At 45.8% G+C, this 20924-nt stretch overlaps 1 long non-coding RNA gene across 1 annotated transcript; it reads left to right on the top strand.

Moving 5' to 3' along the window:
- The first annotated feature begins 9662 nt into the window (after positions 1 to 9662).
- LOC125963550 (uncharacterized) lies at positions 9663 to 20451 on the top strand. Its single transcript, XR_007475656.1, has 2 exons — positions 9663 to 9819; positions 19976 to 20451. It is a non-coding gene; the product is annotated as an uncharacterized LOC125963550 (long non-coding RNA).
- Positions 20452 to 20924: the final 473 nt, after the last annotated feature.

The following is a 20924-nucleotide window of genomic DNA, read 5'->3' as shown; positions in this document are numbered from 1 at the left end:
AGTAGTGGGATTGCTGGGTCATATGGTAATTCTATTTTTAGTTTTTTAAGGAACCTCCATACTGTTCTCCACAGTGGCTGTATCAATTTGCATTCCCACCAACAGTGCAAGAGGACTCCCTTTTCTCCACACCCTCTCCAGCATTTATTGTTTGTAGATTTTCTGATGATGGCCATCCTAACTGGTGTGAGATGATACCTCATTGTAGTTTTTTTTGTTGTTTTTTGGGGGTTTTTTGGGTTTTTTTTTTCCTCATTGTAGTTTTGATTTGCATTTCTCTAGTAATTAGTGATGCTGAGCATCTTTTCATGTGCCTCTTGGCTATCTGTATGTCTTCTTTGCTGAAATGTCTATTTAGGTCTTCTGCCCATTTTTTTATTGGGTTGTTTATTTCTTTGATATTGAGCTGCATGAGCTGTTTGTATATTTTAGAGATTAATCCTTTGTCTATTGCTTTGTTTGTAAATATTTTCTCATTCTGTGGGTTGTCTTTGGGGCATTTTTTTTTTTTTTTTTAAATCTCAAAGGCTCATGGTTAACTCTCATATAAGAAGCAAATTCCTCATCCCTTCGTGGGAGTTCAGACCCGGGGCACCTTGGAGCTGGAGATGCCCAGGTTGTCGCTAAGTTGCTTTTATCCAATAAATATGTTCCTGAAAAGACTGGATAAGTAAAATCATTACATGATTTCAAATTTCTGTGCATGTTTTAGGGTTTTGTTTGTTTGGGTTTTTTTAGAAATAGGAGAATCCCACTGCAAAGAGAATCATTTACCTTTATTTGGTTTGCAAATTCGGATTTTGGGATATTGGGTTTTCTTAATTATGTCTGTAATTTTGGCTATTTCTTTAGTGACAGTTCCTCACTTCTCACAGATGGAGCTTGTACTTTGTGAAAACCAACTCTTTAGTTCCTAAGATGGAAGCAGCAAATATTTCTTCAGTACCGCTGTGCTAGTTGATGCTGGACCAGATCACATATGCTATCTCATTTATTACTCACAACAATTCTGCAGCATGGGTTGTATTGGCCCCATTTGATAGATAAACTGAGGTGCAAGCTCTTGATCTGCTAAAGGATAGAAATGGCTTCCAATCCGGCTTTGTCTGACTCCAGGGCAAGTGCTCTTTCCAAGTCAGGAAGCACAAGGTTTTTCTCATCATTGAAAAACTAAGACAAAGAAACTCCATCCTCCACCCCTGTATCCCCCCTGTGCAAATGCCTTCAGTAAATCCAAAGTCGAGGTTGATAGGCAAACATTTTACATTAACCAAGCTCCCCTTTTACATAGTGAGAGGAGCTGGGTCAGACGCGCAGAGACCACCAGTGTGGCTGTATTCCCCCCGAGCAACTGGGAGCCTGACCAGTCTGGGCCAGTCAGGTCAGCACCCAAGCCCAAGGGGACTGCAGAAAAGAGTGTGTGTGGTCTGACGCCTCCCCTGACACTGCTCTCTGCTGGGTCGGTTTCCTGGGCTATAGAATGGGCCTGCTCCTGCTGCCTGCAGTACACCATGACCTGGAGGGAAACAGTTGTCCCCCCTTGTAAGGGACCCCTCATATTCATGATTCCCTAATCAGTGGATGTCCTTCCCTGTGAATCTGGAAGGACATTTTTAAAATACAATTTCAAACCCAGGCTCTTAACTGAACACGTACATTAATCTCAGTTGAGTTGCTGTTGCTTGCCACCAAATGTATCCTGATGAATGTAGCTTGTATAGTTCTTAGCACAGAGCCTTGCCTTGCATATGGTAGGCCTGCAAACGTTGTCAGTGTTTGTGGTTGTTAGTATTGTCTTCGTCTTTGTCTCCCAGGGTCAGTGCGTTGTCTTGCACGGTGTAGGTGGTTGTAGAGGTTGACCAAACTGACCAGCGAACGTGGCCTGAAAAGTCACCTGCAGCTCTGATGCCCCACAGCATAACAGTGGCGCAGCCCTGCTCCAGTCTTGGTATTAAATGTAGCTCTCAACCTGCATAGCTAGTGTTGGTGGAGTACGTGCTCTGTGCTTGGGACCAATGCAGGAACCAATAAGGCTCTCAGGGTGGAGGAAGTTTGTTTGGGACAGGGAAAACCATGGAAGTCTTTCTGGAAAGTTCACACATTCATTTAACAAATATTTACTGAACACTTGCTGTGTAGCTAGGAGGTTAGGGTGCTGGGAAGGGCATGGAATGGAGTCAGGGGACCTGTCTTCATGATCCTGGCTCTGGGGTCCACGAGTAACTCACCTCCCCTCTCTGAGTCTCAGCCTTTCCAGGGGTAAGAGGTAGGGTGGGCGGGGGAAGGGGGTGTGTGTAGTTGGACTAGACTGGCAGCTTCCACACTGAATTTTCTTAGAGTCCAGGGTTTTCAGGAGGTTCCCAGGGGCCTCCTCTGCAGGAGCGTGTGCAGGGCAAGGTGAAAGTCAGGACACCATGCCTGCTTAGACAGAGCTGCTTTTATCTGTGTTTTGCGTTGGGCTTCCATGTATAATTCCACTTGGAAAAGGGTTCTGCTGCTTTAAGAAAGCTTACAAACCAGGCAATCTCCAGGTCCCTTCCAGCCCCGACCATGTGGGAATATTTATGCCAGGGACTGTGTCCTCGGCTGGGGAAGCACAGAGCTGGACCCTGCCATCCGAGAGCAGGACAGGCAGGGAGGCGGGGCAGGGGAGAGGCTCCCCAGCCACACAAGAGCTCTTCTGTCCCAGGGAGAACTCCTTGGTGCCCACGCTGTCCCCGGGGGAGGGCACAGCCCTGCGGAGGCTGCAGGGCCCAGGAAAAGAGCAGCTGTGGGCCAGGAGTCTGGAGACCTAACTTCCAGTGCCAGCTCTGTCCCCTCCTCTCTGTGTCATCTTGAGCAGGTTGTGAAAACCCCTCTGAACCTCGGTTCTCTTGAGTCACAGGCTCCTTTTGAGAACAAAATAAGTGGGTGAACATGGTACTTGACCCACAAATGTTAATATCATTGTAAAAGGAAAATCAAGGTGGAAGGATCCATTTGAAGCCAGCGGACTACAAGCTACAGATCTGCACCTGTGGGCCCAGCGAGAGACACCATCTGGTAAAGCCGTGGTGGCAGATATGCCCTGATCCCAGTAATGAAATGCTGTCTGTAAGTGTTAAGTGTCTTTTCTTCCTAAATAGCTTATGTGCCATGACTGGCAATGTCCGGGCAGACTTCAGTCATCTTAGGCCTCCTATAGCCTGTTATTGCATGCATTTGGGGGGTGGCAACGAAATGGTTAAAAACCAGGCTGTGTATTCAAATCCTGCTCTGCCACTTAATAATCTTTGTGCCTTGGTTTCCCCACTGAGAAGAGAGGAATAAAAATAGGACCTATGTCAGAGAGTTATGGTGAAAGTTAAATGCACAGGTACACATAAATGTCCTAGAATGGTGCCTGGCCCATAGAAAGGGTTCAGTATGTGTTAACCATTATGATGCTATTTGTACACTTGTCTGTCTTTGGCATCTAGTGTAGTACATGTGAGAGCTCAAAAATATCAGTGTAGTAAATGAATAACAGCTAATGTTTTTGTCATCCCTTTTGAAAGCACTTTACACATATTAACTTATACAATCTTCATACAACCCTATGAGGTACTACTTACTACTCCCATTTTCCAGATGAGGACATAGAGGCACAGAGAAATTAGTATCTGACCCAAAGGTGCAGAGCTGCAAAGTGGCAGAGTCAGGATTGGAGCCAGGCAGTCTGAACTCTGCAAGCTTTACTCTCCTCCCCTCCGCCTACTAATGTTTATTTGTCAGAATATGTTCTGGATTATACAGCGAATACATGTTCAAGGTAAAAAATTTTAAACTCAAAGGATCATAATGATAAAAAAAATCAACTTAAATTCCATCACCCAAGATGAACACCTGGTTGACTGTCTTTGTCTGCGTGTGCTGTGACTGGGTTTGTGTCTATGCATAGTAGTTACATAATGAGATCATGACATCCCTGCACTTTTTCTTTATCGTGAGCCCTGTCATGGGTGGAATTGTGTCCCCCCAAAAATCATATGTTGAAGTCCCAACCCCCAGTACTTCAGGATATGACCTTATTTGGAAATAGGGTCGTTACAGAGGTAGTCAACTTAAAGTGAGGTCCTTAGGGTGGGCCCTAATCCAACATGACTGGTGTTATAAAAAGAGGAAACGTGGACACAGAGACACCTATAGAAGAAAGACGATGTGAAGAGACAGAGAGAAGACAGCCATCTATAAGCCAAGGAGAGAGGCCTGGAACGGATCCTTCCCTCCCAGCCCTCAGAAGGAACCAACTCTACTATACCTTGATCTTGAACTTCTAGCCTCCAGAGCTGTGGGACAGTACATTTCTGCTGCGAAGACACCCAGTCTGTGGTGCTTTGTTCCAGCAGCCCTAGCAAACTAATAGCAGCACTTTAAAGCAGTCTTGCGATCTCTGCTTACCTCTTGCACCTTGTTTCCAACCCCTATTCCTTCCCCCACCTCCAGATTCCATCCTCAGATCAACGTTTGTCTTTCATCCCTTCCCTGATGGAGTCCTCACTCTGAACCACCTCGAAGACGAACAGCTGGAACCACTCCTATTGCACAGCCTTTCCCATTGGAGGCAACTCGGTGCAGGGCCCCTGGAAGTTTTTAAATGGATCCAAATCATCTTAATTAGTATCCTGTTCTGCTCTGGGTGATGGGACCAGAAAGCCTTTTGAAACCCTGAGGGAGTATCTTAATGTGGACAGTGTCTGGGGCCCACTGAGGAGGCCTCGACTTTCCCGAAAGAAGGTCAGGTTTATGGAGAAGCAGGTAGGGAAGTTGTCCCCAGCTGGGTATCATGGAGGAGAAGGGCTGTCCACGAGCTATTGTCAGCGTTTCAAAGAAAAGCCTAACAGACACCAAAAGCTTTCATTCTTAACAGAGCCAAATTAAGTACCAGGCCAGCTGTCCAGGTTGCCAGTCTGTGAAGCACCAAAACACCACCAAACTAAGTCAGAAAGATGGGGCCATTCGACACCTGTCTCCAAATACAGCCCCCTATTTACCTGGTTAAAGGTAAGTGAAGGTGACAGCATTCTCTAGAGGAAATGAGGATGGACGATCCCTCTGTGGTGCCTCTAGTTTTCCCCCACGAGGGACCTGTCCCGAGCATTCATGGGAGGCAGGGAGGCGGAGGCACCAGCAGCCCTAAGCCCGGCCAGTAGGCAGGCCCTGCAAGGCCAGTGTCAGGCAGCTGGACACACGTAAATGAGTCATGCCTGCTCTGTGCCAAACACTGGAAAGTTTTTTCCAAGTTTGAAGTCCTTTTAGATGCCTCCCAGAAGGTTATCAGCTCAGGACATCACAAAGACAAAAAGAGAGAAAATGAAAACTATGAAAGTCTGTTGATTAAAAAAAAAAAAAAACTTTTTAAACCACACAAATAGACTTTGTAACTACCATGGTGTTAATCCCTCTGTCCTTGGTGAGTGTGAGAGAGTCAGGCCATCCAGTCACGGGTGACTGAAAAATGGGCAAGGAACAATATTTTCAAATAAGTTAAAATATATTATATCCAGTGCATATATGAACATAACAAAGGAGGTATAATGTTTTATTAAAAGAAAAACAGTATCTCTCCACTCTCACCATCATTTTGGAGAAGGCTAGCAAGAGTACACCAAATACACATTTTAGCTGAAACTGCAAGGCCAAGTACTTTTTTTTTATAAATTTATTTATTTTATTTATTTTATTTTTGGCTGTGTTGGGTCTTCGTTGCTGCACGTGGGCTTTCTCTAGTTGCGGCGAGCAGGGGCTACTCTTTGTTGCAGTGTGTGGGTTTCTCATTGTGGTGGCTTCTCTTGTTGTGGAGCATGGGCTGTAGGCATGCGGGCTTCAGCAGTTGTGGCATGTGGGCTCAGTAGTTGTGGCTCGCAGGTTCTAGAGCGCAGGCTCAGTAGTTGTGGCGCATGGGCTTAGTTGCTCCGCGGCATGTGGGATCTTCCTGGACCAGGGCTTGAACCCGTGTCCGCTGCATTGGCAGGCGGATTCTTAACCACTGCACCACCAGGGAAGCCCCAAGGCCAAGTATTAAAATAGTGAACAAAAGCCAAATATCACGACATAGATAAACTTCTGGGATACAAGAATAAGCCTGAAATTTTACTTTTAGATTTTAATTATTTTTCTCATTTTACTAAGGAAGATCTTATTTTAGTTATTAAAATTTTTAAATTTTAAACTTGGATCTGATGCTACAAAGAAAAATATACTGAGCACCATCGGTTTCCAGATTGCTCCTGAGGTTACTATATTGCACAGTTCCATCATTAAGTAGGTGCCGCGTTCAGCTGGCACACTGATTTCACTAACCTTTTGACACAAGGCAGTATAATTTAAGAAAACGTTTTTCAGTAACCTGTTTTTATGATTTTTTAGCTGTGGTGGGCAGAACAATGACCCCCAAAGATGTTTACATTCTAATACCCAAAACATGTGAAGATATCACATTACATGGCAAAGGGACTTTCGTGGTGTGATTAGGTTAAAATCTCAAGATGGGGAGATTATCCTGGATTATCGGGGTGAGCCCAGTATAATCACAAGGTCCTCATAAAGGGAGGTATGGGGGTCACAGTTAGAGAAGGAGAAGGGAAGACAACCAAAGCAGAAGTTGAAATGATGTGATTACTGGCTTTGACGTTGGGGAAGGGGCCATGAGCCTAGGAATGTGGGCAGCCTTGGGAAGGCGGAAAAGGCAAGGAACAGGTTCTCCCCTAGAGGCTCCTGTGGGAATGTAGCCCTGCTGACACCTTGAAGTTAGGTCAGTAAGACACACTTTTCACTCTGACCCCCGGAACGGTAAGATAATAAATTTGTGTTATTCTAAGCCACTAAATTTGTGGTTAATTTGTTACAGCAGCAATAGGAGACTAATAAAGTAACTTCGGGAAATCTATCTTTTTTTAAAAAAATCCTTCCTCTTCAACTTGTGAAAATGGTTAGTGGTCTATAGCAACCATTTTGACAATTTAAAAATTTAGCCTCCATAATTCAAAACTATAACAAATTATCTTTTAAAGGGTTTTTCTAAATAAAAATCTACTGTTGTGAAGTGTGATTAGTGAGATCAGAATATATTTGGGAACACCTCATTTTTCTCTAACACTTCATTGTTTCATACTCTTTATATACTTCGTTATTTCTTCATTAAGAATGATTTATCATGCGTGTTTGTATGATTTCACATTTTATTTGCACCTCCTGAAATTTTTCTTTCTTTTTTTTTTTTTTTTTTTTGCAGTACGCAGGCCTCTCACCGCTGTGGCCTCTCCCATTGCAGAGCACAGGCTCCGGACGCGCAGGCTCAGCGGCCATGGATCACGGGCCCAGCCACTCTGTGGCGTGTGGGATCTTCCCAGACCGGGGCACGAACCCGTGTCCCCTGCATCGGCAGGCAGACTCTCAACCACTGCGCCACCAAGGAAGTCCGCACCTCCTGGAATTTTGAGGTGGGTGGCAAAGCTGACATTCTGCTTTTAGTTAATCTCAGAAGATGTGAAGAATTTCCAAACAATATTTTTTGAAAGATTTTTTTACCTAAAAAAATCAAGTATACATCTGGAATGCTTATCAGAATTTGAGAGGAAATACTCAAATATTAACAATACATATGGGATTTCCCTCGTGGCACAGTGGTTAAAAATCCGCCTGCTAATGCAGTGGACACAGGTTCAAGCCCTGGTCTGGGAAGATCCCACATGCCACGGAGCAACTAAGCCTGTGCACCACAACTACTGAGCCTGTGCTCTAAAGCCTACGAGCCACAACTACTGAAGCCCGTGCGCCTAGAGCCCGTGCTCTGCAACAAGAGAAGCCACCACAGTAGGAAGCCCATGCACTGCAACGAAGACCCAATGCAGCCAAAAATTAACTAATTAAAAAAACCACATCTATTTGAATGACACACCTTGTCCTTACTACCAACATTGTTTCACCAATTAGCTAATATACCATCATGAGTGATAGTGTTTGCTGGTTCCCTGACCTTCCGAGCAGTCGCCCAAACCACAGGGACAAGAAGCCTGGAAACAAGAATTCCCAGACTCCCTGGCTAGCAGATTCTGTCCAGGTTTGGCATCTGGGGGGATGCAGAAGAAAAGGAGAAGCTGATGTCGCAGAGGCAATGCAGAAACGTGTATAAGCAGCCGCAGCAGCTCCGTCTGCAGGGTTTTGCACATGGTTTGGGGGCATCTCCTTGAGAATCGCCCACTTGGGTGCTCCAGGACGCTGAGATCACAAGGTGGTCTGGCCACTTCCCTAAGATCTCTGAACTTCCAGATTTCTGACCTCTCCTCTCCCTGCTGTCCCAAGGTTGTCAATGTCTCTAATTCCCTGCATTAACTTCTTCCTACTCAAAATACCTAGAGTGGCTTCTGTTATTTTGACCAAAACCGCAACTGATACAATAACATACACAGTCACAAGGTCATTGATCACACTCAAGTTCAGTGATGACAAAGAATCCTGAAGTAAGCACTTGACTATTTGATCTTCCAAAGGCTGAAGACAAAGTAAAGCAGATCTTGGCTGAATATCAAGGCCATGGCCACACTCCCAGGTATCCCTATAACTGTCCAGCCAGGGGAAGCCCACAGGTCTTAGTCTGACTTTCACCTTCAGTGACACTGCTCAGTTTTCATGAATGGTCCAAACTATTTGTTTTTGACCAGGATGAAATCAACACAATGAGGTCATGCTGCCAGCCAGATGGGTATTTGAATAAACAGCTTTAAGCAACATGAGAAAAGGAACGATGACCAACACATCAGACTGAATAGTTAGAATCTTCCAATATGTGAAGATACAAATTGGGGCTGGAACAATAACAATGAAATGCATCCCTGATGGTGCAAAGGATGGAACCCAGTGAACCGAGGAATGGGGGACGTGGGTGAGGACAGCCCAGAGACAAGAAACAGAAACTCTCTGCACCCATTGTTGTGCTGGATTTGCAGTTCTTGGCCTCTGGACTCCTTTACACTTTTAAAACTTATTGATGACCTCAGAGAGCTTTTGTTTATATCTATTGACATGTATAAATTAAAACTGAGAAAAATGTAAAACAAGAATACCCAGCACACATTCCATTAGCTGACAGAGCAGGTAGTCTTTGGAAAACCCTACAGTACCCTCAGGAGGAAATGAGAGTGAAAAGGGTAAGTAACATCTTTTGTTTGTTTGTTTGTTTGTTTGCGGTACGCAGGCCTCTCACTGCTGTGGCCTCTCCCGTTGCAGAGCACAGGCTCCGGACACGCAGGCTCACGGGCCCAGCCGCTCCATGGCATGTGGGATCCTCCCGGACCGGGGCACGAACCCGTGTCCCCTGCATCGGCAGGCGGACTCTCAATCACTGCACCACCAGGGAGACCCAGGTTAGGTAACATCTTAATATTTTCAGGAAAATAGTTTTGACTTCACAGCCCCGAGAGGGTCTTGGGGACTCTCTGAGACCCCTGCCCACACTTTGAGAACTCCTGAGCTAGACTGTTAAATATTTAGCCTAGCTCATTTAATTCTCCTAACACCTTGAAATGTCTGTATTTCCTATTCCCATTTTGCAGATGAGGAAAGTGAGGATGAGAAAGGTCTAGTAACCTGCCCTGAGTGACATAGCTACTAAACAGCAGCCAGGATTCAACCCTGCTCTCTCTGCCTCCAGGGTCTGCATGTGAAGAGAAGACTTGACCACTGGCAGGGCCAGGCCCAGGAGGGGCATAGCTGGAGAGGCTTCAGGCCATAATGAGGGACCCCACGGTGGGACGAAGGGACCTTCCCATCAGGGAGCTGACTGGCCGTGAGGAAGAGCTGGTGCGTCCAAGTTTAACTGTATTGCCTGAACGTGCAGAATGTGCACACACCTCGGACAGTGGGGTTCGGGGGAGGAGGTGCTGGAGCTGGGGTGGGGGTGTGGGGAGGCTTGGCTGTCCGTCCAGGCTCCATGTGAGTCTTGTGCAAGGCACAGCCTGGAGGGGCTGGCCTAGAGGAGCCTTCAGACGACCCACCCTGGGACTCCCTCCCCAGCCCTGAGCTCTTAGCCCTGGATCCAGATGGGAATCTCAGGGTGGCTCGGTCAGCTGGGGGTGGAAGATGGGTCTGTGCAGCCTGAGAGGAAAAGAGCTTGATTCTCACGAACCCACATGGGGGAAGGATCAGCCCAGGCAATCTGGGGCCTTTTCCAGGACAATAATAGGTGATTTCATTCCAAAGCCTGACAGTGGGAGTATTGGTTGAAATCCACCCAGAGTGAGAGTTGTCTATTAGAACAGCATTCCAGAGCTACCGCTGGCCTTCCTCTGGGGAGCTCTGTTTTCAATCTCAAAGATGTCAAACGATTTTAAAGGCACAGGAGCTCGGTTTTACCCAGCAAGGCAGCAACGGTGCAGAGCACGTGCCCGCTGGCATTACCACAGCAGATGCTCAAGGCAGCTCCACGGCAACCCCCCACACCGTCTCCCCCCGACACTGTAGCTCCAAAGTGGGCTAGAGGAAGATCAGGTCTTGAAAGGGGGTGTGCCCATAGCTACCTACACTTCTGTGTGGGCGTGTGTGTCCACAGCCTCAGGCACACCCACGCTCCCTATTCACACACCTGGCTCCTGGGCACCCTGTCCCGAATCACAGGCCACGGCAGGTCCCCCGTGGCCCACGCTCCTGCCAGCCAGGTGTTCTCTGCATGCCACCTCCCAGGCACGCAGAGATGGCCGCAGGGATGGCGGCGCTCAGCAATCAAAAATAACACTAACAGCAGCTGACGTTGTGCAGCTCTTTACACCTCACGCTTCACTGCACCTGCCCTGACTCTCGGGAGCTTCGCAGAACCCTCGGGAGGTTTCAGATTTCCGGTTGCCCTCCTTGAGAGGTGAGGAAGCTGTGGGTTGGCGAGGTGAATGGGAGAGCCTGAGGAGTGCAGGCCGAGCAGCACTGAGCCCTGGGTCTCTCCATCTCAGCCCAGGACTCTCTCTGCCGTGCGGGGGTTTGGAGTCAGGTGGGGAGCAGCAGAGGCACAGGGCAGCAGAGCCCGCAGCGGGGGGTGCGGATAGCTGACCTCTGCTGGCCCATCAGCCATGAGTCCTCGCAGAGTCATTCTTTGACGTTAGAAACATACAAGTTTCAATCGGTCAAGGAACTTGTTTGACCTTAATTCTCTCTCCTAGGGAGGCCCCCCATTTAGCCGATTCTCCTCTGCCCGGTTACCCTCTGCCTCCTGATTTCTGGGAGCAAGGAGCCTGCCATCGGGAATTTCAGGAGCGTTCCCAGGCAAGTCTAGCCTTTGAAAACCCCTTGTGTTGTGATCAGGGCCACTTAGCGGGTTATTTAATAATGTGCCCCATGGGAAGGGACCCCATCTGATCTTTCAGCCATGACGTGATAGCCCCTGTCTACCATCCCCGAGGTCAGGTCAACAACGAGGAAGAAGGCTAACCTCACTCAGGGGACCCACAGGGAATGCTTTCCCAGATAAAGCCACCTCTGGGAAACAGCTTTTTGCCTGGACCGGAGATGGGAGAACTTCGGGGTGGCCCTGCCAGGTGCAGGCCAGGATGACCTCTAGGGGTCCCTCTAAATCTGCAGCCATGGGAGGACAGCCCAGGACCATCCTGAACCTTTGCACTGAACTTCCCTTCAGCTGTGGCCGGGCAAACGAGGCCCAGAGCAAGCTGCAGCAACAGGCCAGGCAGCCCCCCGGGGGCCACAGAAGCCTCAGGAGCAGGGGCCCAGGTGTGATACAGCCACTGCCACCTCTGACCCTTCATTCAGAGGGATCACGTGCAGGTGAACGATGCTCGCCTGCAGCCTGGCTGAGGACACTGGCCTCCATGTTGAGTCTGAGTTTTCAGCAAAGACCTTATAAGTGAGTGTCATGGAACAGCTCAGCAGACCCTCCAACCAACAACACCGTCACTCCTGGAGGGCTTTCCCTGGCAGCTACGGTATTCTGGGTCTGATTGTGGCATGGAGGTGCGCTCACCCGGCCACTCAGGGCTTCTGGCTTCTAGTAACATTGATTTCACTCCACCCAGCTGCTTCCTGGGTCCCGGGAGTTTCCACTGAGGGGCTCCTGGAGCAACTCCCTCCAGGTGGACGTGGAGCTGGTGAGGATTCCAGCCCTCCAGGTGGAGGCCAGCAGCTCGCAGCTCCACTCTAGGAAATGTCTCTGAGAATCTAAGAAAGGCCCTCTCCCAAGCAAAGCACTAAAATCTGTTCTCTGAAAGCCCACCTCCTCCTATTAAACTGCCGTCTCAGAACTGTGTTCCTCAGCCCTGGCTTCCTCATGGGAGTGTGAGAAGAGCACATTTGGCCCTTCCGTCTGGGTCATTTTGGTGCTGGGTCATCAGCTACGGTGTAAACTGCTTCCTGGGTCACCACGTATGACACTGACAGCCCACAGCCCTGTGGGGCACAGAAGCAGGTGGGACGGCAGGTGGATAAACAAACAACTGCAAGAGAATGTGATCTGTCCTGCGTTGGAGGTGAAGACAAGGTGCTGGGAGAGTAGAGGTGGTCATGACTAATGCCCGTGGGAGCAAAAGAGGCTCTGAGGGCACAATAGCGCCTTGGTCTGCTGTGGGGAGCTGCCCGATTAGGAGGCTGATGGCATGCCCAGGTGAGGCCTGGAGGGAGGGCCGAACGTGAGCAGTGAACGAGCTGACCCCAACGTGCGATGACCCCTATGAAGGCTCCCTGGGGCAGCCTGGCCCCTACCTGCTCCTGAGAGAGGATTCTTAGAATTGGCTGCCTATGAAGGTGTGGGGTGAGTCAGGGTCACTGGGGGCAGGTGACAGAAACTCAGGGGCCAACTTAGGCAAAGAAGAAGTCTGAAGGGAGACCACTGAGATGTTCACAGAATCAGCAGGAAATCTGGAGAAACCGGGCTTAAGTAGATGGGAACCAACCGGGGCAGGGCGGCAGCCAACAGGTCAAGGGCATATCTCAGAAATACCTACTGTTGCCAAGAGTAATTTCTCACTGTCGCTGCATCTTGACATCTTTCCTCCAAGGGTCTAAGTCCCAAATAGTAGAGACTTGGATCCCATCTCCGCATTCTGGCTGCCAGCAGGACGAGAGCAGGACCTTCTGGTTCCTGGTGTCTGGGCGAGGGAGGCCCGGGGCCCTCAGGGACAGACATCAGCTGTCCTCTGAGTGTCCTTTTCTTGGCTGGAGAGCTTCTTCCTGTGGGAGGTGGGCAGCAGTTCTTCCAGTCTTTTATCCCTGCCCCTACACTATGGAAAAGTTTAGGAATACCCTGGGAGACCAGGGTGAGGGGAGGGAAGAGGTTAATTTCCTAGTTTCTGCCTTTTCCAATGGGATAATTTGTTTATCTTTATGGCTTTTTGAGAAAACGTCCTTTAGGCGTGGAGATCCCACTATGTACTATGTGGGATAGGGTAGGGGAGTCCTAAACAGAACATAATGAGGACATCTCTGTAAGGGAATTTTTTATTTATTTATTTATTTATTGTTTTATTTTATTTTTGGCTGCGTTGGGTCTTCATTGCTGCGCATGGGCTTTCTCTAGTTGCGGCGAGCGGGGGCTACTCTTCGTTGTGGTGCACGAGCTTCTCATGGCAGTGGCTTCTCTTGTTGCAGAGCATGGGCTCTAGGCACGCAGGCTCAGTAGTTGTGGCACATTGGCTCAGTAGTTGTGACTCATGGGCTCTAGAACACAGGCTCAGTAGTTGTGGCGCATGGGCTTAGTTGCTCCGCGACATGTGGGATCTTCCCGGACCAGGGCTCGAACCCGTGTTCCCTGCATTGGCAGGTGGATTCTTAACCACTGCGCCACCAGGGAAGCCCTCTGTAAGGGAATTTTAATGATCATAATTTATTAAATGTCCACTGTATGTCAGATATTGGGTTAAGTACATATTTTATGTAGCAGGGAGAAAAATTTATTTAAAAAGCTTGCTATACACTACTTGTAATAGCCTCATACTGGAAACTATGCAAATGTCCACCAACATTAGAATATTATACATTAATTAAGTTGGAGGATATTCATATATTGGAATGCCATGCAGCAGCGTCTCACAGTATGGCCCGCCCCTGTGAGTTCCTGAGATCCTTTCAGGAAATCTGCAAGGTCAAACTATTTACATAACAATTCTAAGACATTATTTGCCTTTTGCTCTCTGTTAACATTTGCACTGATGGTGCACAAGCAATGGTGGGTTAAAGTCCAGGTGAGTGAACACGAAACAAGGCAGTAACACCCCCCTGTACTAGTTGCTCCTTTGTATTCCTCATTGTCATACATTTTCTCAGCAAAAAGAATTGGCAGTTTCAGTTAAGGTGATATCTTGATGAAACAGTAAAAAATATTAATTTTATTAAACCTCAACCCTTAAGTGCATGTCTCTAATGTCCTGTGTGACAGAATAGGAAGTACACATAAAGCACCTCTGCTGCATAGCGAGGTAGAGTAGATGTCGTGAGAAAAAGCATCTGTGTGACTGAGGCTCGAGCTGACCTAGCCACCTCCTCGTATGTGATTCTTGGTCCACATGAACAAGAGGACCAAGGACTAGAAATGGGATTGCTGGGCCATAGGGTATATGTGTTTAACTTCATGAGAAGATACCAACTGTTTTCCAGAGTAGTTATACTAAATTGCAAGAATGTATACAAGATCTTGTGAATCCGCTTTCTCTCCAGCACTTGGTATTGCCAGATTTTTACATATTTTGTCCCCAAAATTGTTATAAAATGGCATCTCGTTATAACTTTTATTTGTGTTTTCCTAATTATTGAGGTTGGATGTGCATCAACAAGTTAATGTAGATTCTCAAAAAAAAAAGAGAAATATCACATCAAATTATAATTTAAAATTTGTTTAAAACTTTTTAAAATGAATAATGGTGTGCATTTATTTATCTATACAATTGCATGCCATTTTCTACTTTAATGTAGCCATTTCCAGTCTAAGTTTTCTCTGCATTTGGGGTCTAAAGATTCTTCCTATTTGAGGCAAATACTGCCAAAGAAATACAGAGTTACGGAGCCTGCACCCGTGAACTTGACCTCCTGAGTGTTCTTAGTAAAGACAGTTAATATGTCAGGTTTTGCATGCATTTCCTATTTGGTTAAATGCATGGTTTCATTTTCTCTGTAATTGAATTACATATCACTGGAAATCTGAAAGTCAGCCAGACACTTTTGACGAATGGATGCGTCTTGTCTGGTGATAATCTTCCACGAGGCACGAATAAGCCCCAGCAGCTTCTCACAGCTCTCACTTCCATGATCTACTGGGAGACTTGGCTGAGTTTGCACAGCCTCGTAATGACAACCACGTCACGACTCACTCTTCTATTTGCTGCTAGCGCATTTTGGTTTACATCAATTAAAAGACACAAGCCGCTCTCAGAAACGTGCAAAAGTGAAAGAGCGTGCATCTTATGTTTCTTCTAATTATTTATTAATTAAAATTTAAATATGCCCATATGTGGATACAGGTACAAGTATATAAACATGTGTGTGTGTGTATTTGTGTAGCCAACCTTTACTGAGCATCTCCTAGGCAATAAATTCCATGTCAAGGACTCTCCATTCATTATGTGACGTAGATAATTTTGTGAGGTAGGTAGTATTATCCTCAATCTAAAGAAAGCTGAGATTCGAAGAGGCAAGATAACTTGACCACGACTCACAAGTGGCAGAATCCGGTTTGAAATCCAGCTCTACCTGGCTTCAAAGCCCATAAACTTCCTATCATGCCGTTAAGGGCACAAATGTCAAAGATGATGAGTCTCTTTTTTAGGTATTACTGGGTAAGATCTCAGACAAATCGTTGCCCAGTTTTGCCTGTTATGTCTCTAAGGGTGATGCCTCCATTTATGAAGAGGTTACTGGCAGGGACAATGGAGGGATTTTCTAGAGAGTTGAGCCATGTTAAAAATAACAACAAGGTTATTTATTCCTAATCCCGTTAAGCTCCCTTGAGCTGTGTGCAAACTGATCAGGGGAGGGCATGTTAACTGGCCCCCGTACAGGTGGGCCTAAGGTTGCTGTTATAATCTCCTGCATTTTCCCACCTCAGCCTGGGCTCCGTGTCACTTTTTCTAGTGTTGCTTGGTGCAAAACCCTAACTTTTCTTGTTATGATGAACAGTCGTAAAACTGATGAGCTGTTGTCAACAAAGTGGCTCAGGCTAGACCCTGGAAATGCACTTCTTTTCATTTGAGGTGTCCTAGTCCAGAGTGGGGAGGAGCTCAGGACGGGGGCTGACACATGGTGTCAGGACTCAGGATTTGGGTTTTTGCCAGCCTACAATTTACACACTGGTCTGGTGTGGAGGTCCTACAGGTCTGAAGAGATCTGAGGTGGAGGTGGGAGGGGCTATTCCCCACCATTTGACAGCATGACCCTAATTTGTCCTGGGCAAGTAAAAGCTTGTTTGGTTTTTTTTCAGATCTTCCCAAAGGAGTGTGTTCCTTCACCTTCCTCAAATATATAGCTTTATCTGGCCATTCACACTTTTCACCACCAAAAACCCATTTAACAATTTTCCCCCCATGGGCCTCATCTTTTTTCTTTTAATTAATTAATGTATTTTTTTTTGGCTGTGTTGGGTCTTTGTTGCTGCACGCAAGCTTTCTCTAGTGGTGGCGAGTGGGGGCTACTCTTCATTGCACGTGCTTCTCGTTGCGGTGGCTTCTCTTGTTGTGGAGCACGGGCTCTAGGCACTCAGGCTTCAGGAGTTGTGGCGTGTGGGCTCAGTACTTGTGACTTGTGGGCTTAGTTGCTCCGCGGCATGTGGGATCCTCCCGGACCAGGGATGGAACCCGTGTCCCCTGCACTGGCAGGCGGGCATGGGCTTCATCCTTTGACAGACGTTTATCCACCAAGCTACAGGTTGGATTTTTTAATTCTCTGTGAATTAAGTATGACCAGCAGAAAAAGAGAACTCCAGCCAAAAGCAAAAGAACGTGAGATTTTACTGAGGTAAAACATGATTTTTCTTAGGCCTTTTTTTGAAATGTGGAAATAGCTCCATGGTCTCAGTCACTACCTCTTTTAGATAAATCCCCAGGGCTTCAATGACCTGGGTTTGAAACCACTGGTCTAATTTACTCAACGCAGTTCACTTAACTTTGTGGTTGACCTTGGGGAGGAATCGCTCTCACCCACCGCTCCTACCTTTGGGTCAAGCCAATCCACCTATCAATGAGATTCCATATTTCTTTAGTTCAAGGATGCCACAACATTTTAAAAATACTTTATATAAGGTGAAATTCACGCTTTTTGTTGTATGAGTTTTGAAAAACACATACATTCATATAACCACCACCACAATCAAGACATAGAACAATTACATTACCCCTCAAACTTCCCTTATGTCACTATATGTAGTCATCCGTTCTTCCTACTTCTAGCCCCTGGCAACCACTGATCTAGTCTTTGTCCCTAAGTCTCCCTTTTACAGAATTGCCACATAAATAGAATCCTACAAATGGTTGAATTTTGTGCCTAGCTTCTTTCACTTAGTAAAATGCATCTGAGATTCATCCGTGTTATAGTGTGTATCTGTAGTTGGTTTTTCCTTTCTTAATGCTGAGTAGTATTTCATTGCATGGATGTACTACAGTTTGTTTATTCATTGGCCAGTTGATGGACACTTGGGTTGTTCCACATTTGGTGATTTTGAATAAAACCACTATAAATATTTGTGTATGGGTTTCTATGTGAAAATAAGTTTCGATTTCTCTTGGATAAATAGCTAGAAGTAGGATTGCTGGGTCAAATGGTAAGTGCTTATTTAACTTTATAAGCTAACAGATTGTTTCCCAAAGTGGCTGTACCATTTTGCATTTCCACCAGTAATATATGAGAACTGTAGCTGCTCTCCATCCTTACCAGGGCATGATATTGTCAATTTTGAAAATTTTAGCTATTCTAATAGGTGTATAGTGGTTTTTATTTGAATTTCCCTAATAACTAATAACGCTGAGCATATTTACATGCGCTCATTTGCCATCTATATATATTCTTTGGTAAGCTGCCTGTTCAAATATTTTGCCCATTTTTAAAAATTGGGTTGTTTGTTTTCTTATTGAATTTTGAGAGTTCGTTATATATTCTGAACATAATAAGCCCTTTAGATGTGTTTTGCAATAATGTTCTCCTAGACCGTGGCTTGTCTTTTCATTTTCTTAGCAGTGTTTTTTGCAGAGCAGAAGGTTTTTTTATTGTGGTGAAGTCTGATTTATCCGTTTTCTTTCATGGATTGTGCTTTGGTGTCGTATCTAATAAATTTTTGTCTAACCCAATATCACAAAGATTCTTCTCCTATGTTTTCTTCTAGGAGTTTTATAGTTTTAGGTTTTACATTTATGTCTATGGTGCATTTTGAGTTAGTTTTTGTACAAAGTATGGAATATGGATCAAGGGTCAATCAACACAGTTTGTTGAAAAACCTGTTCTTTCTCCATTAAATTGTTTTTGTACCTTTGTCAAAAATCAATTGACCATATATGTGTGAGTCTATTTCTGGGCTCCCTTCTTCATCCCATTCACCAATACCACTTGGTCTTGATTACTCTAGTTCCATAGTAAGTATTGAAATAAGATAATATGAATCCTCAAACTTCATTTGTTTTTCAGAGTTGTTTTGACTATTCTATGTCCTTTGTTTTTCCATACAACTCGTAGCATCAGTTTGTTGATTTCTACAAAAAGTCTGCTGAGATTTTGATTGGGATTATATTGACTCAATCAATTTGGGGAAAATTGATATCTTAACAGTATTTAGTCCTTCAGTCTGCTTAATTTGTTTCGATTTTCTTTAATTTCTTTTGTTAGTGATTTTTAGATTTCAGCATACAGGTCCTGCACATATTCTGTAAAATTTAAACCTAAGTTCATGGTTTTTGTTGCTTTGTTGCTGTAAATGGTACTGCTATATTTTTTTATCTTTTGCGGTACGCGGGCCTCTCACTGTTGTGGCCTCTCCCATTGCGGAGCACAGGCTCCGGACGTGCAGGCTCAGCGGCCATGGCTCACAGGCCCAGCTGCTCCGCGGCATGTGGGATCTTCCCGGACCGGGGCATGAACCCATGTCCCCTGCATCGGCAGGCGGACTCTCAACCACTGTGCCACCAGGGAAGCCCTTTTTTTTCTTAATTCTATTTTTACTTATTTATTTTTGGCTGCATTGGGTCTTCGTTGCGGTGCATGAGCATCTCATTGCGGTGGCTTCTCTTGTTGCAGAGCACAGGCTCTAGGCGCGCAGGCTTCAGTAGTTGTGGCACGTGGGCTCAGTAGTTGTGCCACACAGACTTCGTTGCTCTGTGGCATGTGGGATCTTCCCGGACCAGGGCTCGAACCCGTGTCCCCTGCATTGGCAGGTGGATTCTTAACCACTGCGCCACCAGGGAAGCCTGGTACTGCTTTTTAAACTTAAAATTTCAGTTGCTCATTGCTAGCATATAGAAATATAATTGGTTTTTGTACATCGACCTGGTGTTCTCCAATCTTGCTAAACTTAGTTCTAATAGCATTCTTTAAGAGTCCTTGGATTTTCTACCTAGACACTCATGCCATCTGCAAACTGAGACAGTTTTATATTTTCTTTTGCAATCTATGTGTTTTATTTCTTCTTCTCGCTCTGTTATGTTGACTAGAATCTCTAGCACAATGTTGTATCCAGCTTTAGATGACAGGCCCTTTGCTTTGAAGAGAGGCTTTGTTATCTCCACAAGATGGTGGAGTTACTACATTCTCCTAAGGAACCTTGATTCTAAGGAAAGAGCTGTTGACATTCGCTCATTAATAACAGTACTTAACGCGATCAACTGCCGTGTCTACGATCCCGTACTCTGCGGTTTACATATATTATTTCATCTGATCCTTACATCTTTAGATCAGCCTTATGAGATAGATATTATTAACCCCAGTTTTGAAATGAAGAAACAGGCTCAAAGAGTGTAAGAAACTTGCCTAACATAACACAGTTTATTCTTTTCAGGTGGTGAATCCAAACCTGGTGCTTTTGTGAACACTTGAGTTGTCAGAAAAGACCTTATCTGTGAGTGTCACGGAACAGCTCAGCAGACCCTCCAACCAACAACACCGTCACTCCTGGAGGGCTTTCCCCGGCAGGTATGGGATTCTGAGGCTGATTGTGGCATGGAGGTGCGCTCACCCGGCCACTCAGGGCTTCTGGCTTCTAGTAACATCTATTTCACTCCACCCAGCTGCTTAACCAATATCCTGATTGCCCTTAATAAGGGAAAGTTTTAAAAAATAAGGATTTTTTTTTAAGAGACAGCATGACATGGGAAATAGAAAAGTGTAATCTTTCCACAGAAAGATACTTTCTATCTCCAAAGTCCATGTTCTTCCCACTATACTATACTGCTTATGGTCCAAATTGTTTTCAGCAGACCCCAATCTGTCTACACATGATAGGCCTTTGAGGAGCTGTTAAAAATTATGACTACCTGAGTCTGTCCTCCAAAGAGCAATTAAATCGGAATCTCTAGGGCTGGGGCCTGACCCTGGGTACTTCTTACACAACCACCCGGTTGATGTGAGCTACATTCGGGACTGAGAACACTGGGCCTGCTATTCCTAAAGAGGTGGGTACTCCTACCCTTATAGCACAGGGACCAGAGGGGCCTGGTTCTTGGATCTGGAAGCAATGGGTAATGAATGCTTAGCAGGAAGCAACTGCTATGTCTGCTTTGGGCCTGGGAGGCTCAGGGCTATAAAAAGCAAAGCTTTCTCCTTCATTTATTAAATGCTAGTAAATCCAAGGAGTGTGTCATGGTATTTTAGCATCAACTTATCACACATGTTTGTGCTGGCTTACAGTTGAAATCTTGATGGGAAACAGGTGGGACTCCTCAAAGCTGCTGTTAAGGACTTAACGGGTTGCAAAAGGATGCTAATGAAAAAGTTTGATGAGAAGAATG

The sequence above is a fragment of the Orcinus orca genome, chromosome 2, assembly GCF_937001465.1.
Source record: "Orcinus orca chromosome 2, mOrcOrc1.1, whole genome shotgun sequence".
NCBI lineage: Eukaryota > Metazoa > Chordata > Mammalia > Artiodactyla > Delphinidae > Orcinus > Orcinus orca.
Note: the sequence above shows the minus strand (reverse complement) of the source record. Positions and strands in the feature narration are given on the sequence as shown.